Source organism: Adiantum capillus-veneris, chromosome 21 (assembly GCF_014529385.1).
Source record: "Adiantum capillus-veneris isolate H3 chromosome 21, ASM1452938v2, whole genome shotgun sequence".
Taxonomy (NCBI): Eukaryota; Viridiplantae; Streptophyta; class Polypodiopsida; order Polypodiales; family Pteridaceae; genus Adiantum; species Adiantum capillus-veneris.
In genome coordinates this window covers 37,523,370-37,533,105 of record NC_140951.1, presented here as the reverse complement: position 1 = coordinate 37,533,105, position 9,736 = coordinate 37,523,370, and positions in this window count along the sequence as shown.

Genomic DNA, 9,736 nt, shown 5'->3' with positions numbered 1-9,736 from the left:
ACTTGATTTTTGGCATGTAATAGGTGTGTACACATGATGGGTAAGGTGATTTGACAATTTTCAAGCAAAAATAATGCAAAAGTAAATAATCGCGATTATTTACAACAGTGAAAAAAACTTTGCAAATCTCACAAATTTTGACCTAAACATGTTTCATACACCTAATACAAGTCCTAAATTGAATTTGGTTAAGTTTAGTCATGCCGGCATCACTTTGTGCTCTGTCGAATCTGAAATCACCGTTTTTTGTGATTACTCTGTCTGTTGGGTTGGTCGGTCACCTTTGAAGCTTTGGACTTGTTCGTAACATAGTCGTGAAGCTACTTGTCCAATTCTGGCTCATTTGGAGTCAATTTGGCCTCGTATGTCAAATTTGACGCTTTGTAACCTTCGAGCTATTTTCTGCTTTTAGAGGGCTTTTCTTGATGGATTTCACCAAACCAATCATATACATCGTATATGGACCTCATTAGCAAGCCATCTGTGGAGTCAGGTCGGAATTCTCGCATTTGCCAAAAACCCTAATTTCTCTACTGGGGACTCCCTTGACCCAGCCGAATGGTCATTTGATGGTATGGAAAGGTTCTATTATGTTAGGGCATGCTATGGTTCAAATCCCATCCGATTTGGTCAAACTGGCAGGCCGCTATGGCCAGTTTTAGGTCGTAGGTCTTCGTGCACTGCTTGGTTTCTAGGGTTTTTTCTAGGGCTTTAGACTAGCTACCGGCCGTACAAAATGCATCATTGATGAGTAAAGAACTTACCCCTCATGTCTCGTGTGAGACGGCGCTGGAAAAGGTCAACTGTGGGCTCCAGAAATGTCGCGCGAAAGAGGCCGAAATGCTCTTTCTGAAAAGGCTCCAAGTGGAAATGAGGTGGTTTTAGCCTACCTTGGATATCTATACCTGGACTTCTCGAACCAATTTTTCCCAGATTCCCCTGTTAGTCCTATTAGGCCGTAAAATCTATGTTAGACTCAAAATTTTCCAGAATCGGATTCCTATAGCTCATTCTGCAAGAATTTTGAAGAAGTAGGCCTGGTCCCCTAATTTAGGCTTCCCGCTTCCATCTTCTGATTTTGTTGAAAATTTTTGTGCTTGTCCGTCTTGGCTCATATCTATGCACAAAAGCGGAAACAAAAACAATTTTTTGATTCCCACTTAATCACAAAAAATTTCAAGAAAGGGGACTTAGTTTTAGTCTATTCCCTTAAGCAACACATTCCCAAGTTTAAGAAAAAGGGAGTATCTCCAAGTGGAGTAGTAGAATTGTACACCCTAGATGGTGAACCAATGGCTAATTGGATTAGTGGATGTCGTTTAAAGAAATACAATTTGCCACTAACGAATGAATTGCTAGAGAGGATGCATGCAGCCAAACAAAGGAAGATCAAGTGACAACAGGTTATTGATGAAGCCCAAGAGGAAGCTAGACTTCGGGTACTCAAGCGTAAAGCTGCTCTTAAGAATCACAGATACCGATTCCCATCAAAACTTTGGAACTAGATGATCAACAATGGGAATTACCTAAAGATGCAGTTTCAACAGATGACTACTGGTTAGATGGAATGGATCTGCACATCAAAGTACAACTCAACAATCATAGCACCAATGCTTTGGTAGACACAAGGGCTAGAGTGAATGCGGTCAATTATTCCACATACAGGAACGCAACAAGTCAAGCATTGACCGCAGGAATAACGACAATCAAAGGATGCAATAAGAATCCAACTCCAACATTGGGAGTAGTCAACTTGAACGTGATAGTACATGGATGTTCATGTCCACATCAGTTTGTATGCTTGCCAGATGAACACATGAATGAGACAATGATTCTTGGCATTCCTTGGATGCGTACATACAAAGCAATACCAGATTGGGATACGAATCAGCTAAAGCTATCACTTAAAGGAGGGAAACTCATTGTTCCTATTGCACCAAGCAAGGAGGAATGGAAAAGATGCAATCAGAAGACCATTCCACGAATCAAATCTTCTCCATCTCCTCGACAAACAAATGCTACAAGTAGCATGCAAGGAGTCAGGCAAATTTGGGTACCAAAAGCACAACTTGTGGATAAACCAAACCAAATCTAGGTGCCTAAAACTTCACCAAAGAAACAGAAGACGGTTCCAAGGATTCGAGCACAAAATCGAGCATCTATGAACAAGGAACCTAACATGAAAAAAGTTTGGAAGAAAAAGAAGCACTTATCTTCTCCACACACCACGAAACCAAACAAACAGTGGTGAGTTAAGTCTCAATAGGCTCTAAAACACTATACAGCACCAAGTCGATCGAGCTACCAATGGCGAGAAAAAACTCGACAACCGTCTAACGTGCTACCAATAGCTCAAGAAATTAGCGTGCTAAAACCACCTGATGGTACAATCAAACAGAGAGCACAAAGCTACAGGATTTTCTCTTTAAAAGACATCAGCAGCAAACCTCGACATCGGGAATCCTTGAGTTATTTACTCAAGACCCAGCTCTTGCACAACATATTGGTTTGAATTGCATTGATCTTCATATCATGGTAGAGCCAATCACGGTGATACATAGACACAATTGTTCAACCCATGCACGTAGTCGTCCCAGAGTACGCCATCTAGGAGGGGTGGAAGGGCACTAAGTACTAAGTAATCAAGGGCAATGTTTGAAGAGGGAGGAAAAAGTTCCATGTTAACATGTGATTTTTTGCAAAATTACCTAATAATGCCCTTATAATTCATCAACAAGGGAAAATTCATTGATAATATCTTCTCGATGAGTGCGAATAGTGTATATACTATCGGAAAATCATAAAAAATAGTCCCTTTTTTGATATTTTTCATCATTTTTGTTGATAAGGAGGATTAAAAATAGAGAAATCCAACAAAAAACAATAAAGCTATGTTTTTCAAGTGATTTTCTTAATTATTGGATTTTTACTTTATTTTTTTAGAGAATTTTGCTATTTTCTTTGATTTTTTTAAATAAACAGGTCAAAATTAATAATAAATAGCAAGAAAGCTTAGATGGAAAAATTGAAGACACGATGGTGATTAGAAGGAGCCTTTGCTCATCTAGCTTTTCCAAATCTTCAAGTCTTTCTGACAATTCATGTCTAGTCCACTCAAGAGTCTGTGCTACCCTTAATCTCAGTAATAGAAACTCTATTGGGAGTATGGCATCAAGACCATAAACAAGGTTAAAGAGTGTAGCATTTAGAGCTGTTTTGAATGAAACTCGATAAGCCCATAGAGCAGCATGGAGATTCATTTCCCAATCTATCCTTCCTGAACTAACCACTTTGGTCAGTACTGAGCTAAGATTTTATTCGTATGCTCAGCTTGTCCGTTTGCTTGTGGATGATAGGGAGCTGATTTGTTATGGATAACCATAAACTCATTAAGCAAATACTCTATTACCTCATTGAGGAAATGAGTTCCCTGCTCACTGACAATCTCTATTGGCAGTCCATACCTTGTGAATACATACTCATATAAGAATGCAACAGTGGTTTTGACATCATTCTTTTGGGTTGCTTTAGCCTCGGCCCACTTGGTCAAATAGTCCGTAGCTACAATGATATATTGAGCTTGGGTTCTGTAAGCAGGTGGCTGTATCGATCCAACAAAATCTATACCCCATTTTGCAAAGGCTGTAGCCCCCATCATTGGTCTTAAGGGCATGCTGCCTACTCGTGTTGTCATTTTTGCTCGTTGCCAAGCATCACACCTTCGAACATATTCTTTGGCATCTGCAACAAGTGTTGGCCACCATATGCCTCCCATCAAGATTTCTCTTGCGGTGGTCTCACTAGAAAAGTGACCTCTAGCTAATCCAGCACGTGCTTGTTCTATAATCGGAATATACTCGTTTTCATTTGCACAAAGACACAAATGTTGATCTTTACCTCTCTGATAAAATTGGTTCCCAAGGAGAGCATAGTCTCTTGCTTCCGTTTCAATTGCTCTTTGACGGCGTTTACTCATATCCTCAGGAAATGTTCGGCTCGATAAGTAAGTAACCAGATAGTTACTCCACTTAGGAATAGGTGACATTTGAAATAATGTTACATGAGGATTGGGTGGTTGTTTTTGACATTGAGAGCAATCTTTTACAAAAGATATAACATCTCTCCTCATAGTCGGCCAAAATACTCCAAGTCTTAAGATTCGTTGCATAGTTTGATCTTCCGCAAAGTGAACTCCTACTATAGTAACATGTGCTTGACTCAGGTATTGTTCCTTTTCTTCAGGGTTAATGAATAAAAGCAATATCCCGTCTTGATTTCTTTTATATAGCCTTCCAGCTAGTAATTGATACATAGCCAATTGCTCGATTAAATCAATTGTGATAGGAAGTGGTATTTGTGAATCCACTTGAGCTATTGTCATTAATGACACAATGTTTTCCGACCATCTAGGTATCATTTCCATGGAGAACAAATAAGCATCTGGTAGATCATCGTCTACCCCTTTAGGTGATTCCCCTGAAACGATTCTTGACAAATGATCTGCTCGTTGATGTGTAGTGCCTCTTTTTACAAACACAGTGAAATCAAATTCGGAAAGAATGATGAACCATCTCACTATTCTCCCTGTGCTGCATGGTTTGTTGACCAAATATAACAAGGCTTGGTGGTCCACAGAGAGCACAAACTTGTTGGCTAATAGGTAATGTCTATACTTATTAACAGCATAGATCATTCCTAGTCCTTCTCTTTTAGTGGTGGTGTAATTCTTTTTTGCCATGTTCAATTGTCGGCTTCAATAAGAAATAGGAAAGTCAATTTTCCCATCTCCTGGTTGGGCTAGTATACAACCAATAGCAAAGTTTGAAGCATCTACATGTACGTGGAATACCTTATCCCAATCGGGTGCTTTCAGTATTGGAGCTGAGGTGAGAGCTTGCTTAAGCTTCATGATGGATTCTTCACATGTCTCGGTCCATTCAAAGTGCGTAATCAAGCTATACATGGGTTTTGCAATCCACAACTTGTACCCCCTTGACTGTTGTTGGTCTCGGCAAATCAGCCATGACATGAATCTTTTCAATATCGGTAGCTATGACATGTTAGACACTATATGTCCAAGAATTTTCCCTTGTCTTCTTATAAATGTGCACTTTTCAGGATTTAAGCAAATCCAATAAAGTCTACATTTCTCGAATACCTATTTGAGGTGTTCAAAATGATCAACCCGGATTGACGAATGTACGCATAGATCATCCATGTATACTTCCAAGAATTTCCGAAGATACTCTTTGAAAGCATGGCTCATCAATCTCTGAAATGTGGCTGGAGCATTAGTTAACCCAAACGGCATAACCCGATAGGCAAATATACCCCATTTTGTTGCAAAAGCAGTTTTATGTTGATCTTTTGGGTTAACCAAAAGTTGATTGTATCCTGAAAAACCATCTAAGAAGCTGTAAGCTTCTTTTCCTGCCACTCGTTCTAAAACATGCTTAGTTATCGGAAGAGGAAAGTTGTCTCTAATGGTAGCTGCATTCACTTTTTTGAGATTAACACACACTCGTAGTTTCCCATCCTTCTTAGGTACTACCACAATTGGAGACACCCAATCAGTGTGTTCAATTTCGTAAATGAATTCGGCTTCCTTCAGTTTTTCAATCTCTTCTTTGATCTTGCTGGCAAATGTTTCGTTATAAGTGTATGGTCTCTGTCTACTTGGTTTTGCATCATCTCTCATGGGTATAGTATATTGACAGATTTCTGGATCAACACCCTTGAGATCCCTGTAAGACCAAGCGAAGATATCCCGATATTCCTTTAACAATCTTAGCAAAAGCTTTTCTTCTTCTTATGTTAAGTCATTTGCAATGTAATCCGGTCTGGGTTCCTCTCCTGGTTCAGTCAAGTCTACCCTTTTAGTGTTTTCAGGTCCTTCGTAAGACTTGCCTTGTTTCCGTAGTTCCCTAACAGGTTGTTCGATTATGATTTTCCGATCTTGGAGAGTAAACTTTTTGTAATGGGATGGAACATGCATTACATCCTTACCATCCTCTTCTATGGTTTCCATTTCGGTGGTGTATATCTCCTTTAGAGATTTTTTTAACTCTTGATATTTCTTTTTCCGCTCGACTCTGGTCATGAGTGGTTTTTTATCCTGATGTTCTTCGTGAGTACCCTTCCTTGCTTTTCTCAATGTCTGAGACATTTTTGAGCTTTTGTTTGAAGGATATCTGCCAGTTATTTTGTCCTTGACACAATCATTAGCATCTATCTGCATCAGGAATTGTGTTTTACTGGAGACTGATGGCATAGGTCGTGCTTTCACAATTTTAGTGTCTCTCTTTCTTCTATACCATTTTTGTCTTCTTGATTTCTGGTTTGGAAAGTCAAAAAACTTTTCCTCCCCTCCCTTTCAGAGTAATTGAGCTCTCGTATGCTCTTTTTCTGACCCCGAATCTTCTGAGGTAGCTGAATGTTAATCTAACTCATCAGTTGCATCGTAATAGAGGTCATAAAAGACTTGTTGAGCTTTCATCAAGTCCTTTGTTTCCTTATCTTTGTTTTCAATGTTAAGGATTGACATCATTTGGATGGGAATTATGTCGTAGCCATCCTCATTGCAAAATTGAGTAGGCATAGACGTATTCACACATACATCCATGGTCGCTAAAATTTGAGTCCACTCAAATGGTTCAAATAAATGTTCTGGAAAGGGTTCAGGTACGTAGGCTTCGTCTGTACAGTCCCTTTCTAGGATACATTCCTCTCATCTTAAGCTTCCATTTTCTGAAGCTCTGCACATCCAAATAGAAATGTCCTTGTTTAACCAAGATGGGAGTTTAGTTTCAACCAAAGGGACTGAATCAAACTCTTGGATGGTGTTTTCAAGACATCTCTATAGGTGTGATCTTTTAGATTGACTCTTGTGATAGATCCTACTTGCTTCAAGTACAGATAGTCGTTTCCCCAATCTTGGATAAGCTGTACCTATCACATGAAAGGTCTTCCCAATATGATTTCATAGTTGATTTTTTTCCCAAAGTCTACTATGGCAAAAGTGTGTTGATATTCAATTCCATAGGAGTTGACTATCACTTTTTCTAGTAACCCTAGTGGTCTCTCAATGTGTCCGTCAGCCAACTGCAATTTCATTCGCGTTTGTCTAATGGCTGGCTGTCCCCAGGATTCCCATACTGCTTTAGTGGCTATGGCTATGCCAACCCCACTATCCAGTATTGCCATGGTTTCAATGTCATTATATTTCACTGGGAGGGTAGAGTTTCCTTCTTCCCCTTCATAATATTCTCCGACCTTGTTTATAGGAACTGATCGAATCTATTTGTTTTCCATTTCATTTTTCAAATTTTCCAAATTCTTAGAGATTAACCCCGTTATCCCCACCTTCTCTAGGGTTTTTTATAAATCATTCCATAAGTATGGCCTGAGTTTCAATAGTTCTCCCAAAGTAAGAGTGCATTGGAGAGGTGTAGACATGATCGAGTGAATGTTGTCTACTTCTAGGGTCTGTTTGGATCTTTTTACTTGAGTGGTCTTGCAAATGATAGATTCATCTTTGTTATCTCCCAAGTAAGAAGGTAATGTTTTTAATGTCACAGGTTTAGATATTCCTGAAGCCTCCGATCCGCAATCCCCGTACAAGGATTGTAAATCCATGTTCATATCAGATGGTAGGTTATCCAACCAGACTTCCTCTATAGGAGATGCCTTTAAAGTTAGGCTCCCATCATTGATCTCTCTTACCTTTCCCATAAGTGTCCTAGCCAGTCTTCCTCTATGAATGGAATTCCGTCTAAGGCATCTTCGCTGTCCGGCACTATGAGCTCTGGTTCATTTGTTTCAAGGTGGGGTTCTGCCACCACATCGGATTTTGATTTCGTTTCTTCTATCGCAAGATCTTCCTGTTTTGCAATATTTTCAAGCTTGGGTTTTTGTTTATCCAGCATTTATTGCGTGATTATTACCAAGTTTTGATAAGCTTCCAGCTTAGCTGCTTCCATGTCTAGAGATGGATAATTTTTCCATTTGTTTTCCATGTTTTGGCCTGCCTTGAGTCCTGCTTGGTAAGGTTCGAAGGCAGCATTGATAGGCTCAAAAATTTTATCAACCAGAATGGATCCTCCAGATTTCACGGTTGTTTCCTTGAATTCACTTCCAGTTTCTTTCAACTCTTCCTAGGCTAGCATTTTTGCTTTCTCTTCGTTTTCAATCCATTGTTTTTGTTTTCTCGTCTCATATCTTTTGCTTCTGCTCCTTTTGATTCTTTGAGACGAAACTTTCGTGTTCTCCGAATCATCAGAGGAATTGTGTTTCTTTTTCTTTGCCTGTGATCTAGTGGTTACCTTGATTGGAACAATCGATTCGCTCTCTAATGAGCTACTAGGCATCACTTGGACTACGTTTACTACAGTTTTTCCCTTGTTCAAAGGATTCTTAGGACAATTTTCCGGAAAGTGTTCTCCATTTTTGCAACATTGTATGCAATAGGCTTCAATTGGTTTGAGGTTTTTGTCAGGCTCTGGACATTCATTCTTCCAATGGTCATCAGCACCACAGTTATGACAGTTTTCTATTCTCGGCTTCATCATGGGTCTTCCCATGGGAGGTTTGATACCTTGATTAGCTACATAATACATTGGTGCGAGCTCTGGTGGAGCATAAGTCATGGTTTCCTCCATTGGTGGTGGGTGTGGACTATACCAATTTCCCTCTACCATTACTGTAGATGGACTAGGCTCTGCATAGGGTGTAACATGCACTAATGCTTGTTCATCTATGACTCCTTCTGAGTGCATGTACTTTACAGGCACTACATTATGTCCTGGATAAGGAGGTTGTTGTCCCAACACAGGTTGAGGTCTTTCCATACCCATTGGTGGTCTTTGAGCTTGAGTCATATTAGGCTGATATCTGTACATGGGTTGTCCCTGGGGCCTCATGGGCACGTACTGAACATTCCCATCATTCTTTGGTCTGAAGTAGCACTCGTGGGTCTCATGGTTGGTCCATTTACCCTCGATTGCACACCATTTTTGTGGCCTAATTGGTTGTCCCTGTGGTGGTATCCCTGTCTAGGTCCTCTCAGAGGTGCTTTTTGCATATTGTTCATCATGTCATTCATCCTTTTTAGCATATCTTCTATGGCTGAGAGTGGTGCCGCAGTAGCCGCTCCCACTTGTGCTGGTTTTGTGGATGCTGTCTTCTCGCTTTGGTTATCCTTAGGGACATCCTCTTCATTGAAGATCTCACAATTGTCTCCTAGGTAAATAGCATCAGACACACACGCCTCTAGGGTTGCATGCTTTTTACTATAGAGTATAGCATGAAGTTCTTTGTTTAGCAGGCCCTCTAGAAACAATGATACAAATTGTTCTTCTGCAGGTATCTCCATCTCTGGGCATATGGCAATGTATTGTTTCGTTCGAGTTGCACAATCCCTAACAGACTCACCATGTTTCTGTTTAAAGCTGTAGATTTGAGCTACCGTATTATGTTTAATCCCTGTTTTAGAACAAGCAGCTACAAATCCTTGAGCTAATGTATTCAAGTCCATGATTGACCTTGGTGGAATGTTTTGGAACCATGTCAAAGCTTTTCCTTCTAATGTCATTCCAAACCCCTCGAATTGAGTATGGAAATCGAATATACACTCTGCTCTTAGCACTTGCTTAAAGCTTGCTAAGTGGTCATATGGATCCCCTGATCCACTGTATTTTTTGACAAATTTTTGAAAATCAGCTGGTCTGACACGTCTGTT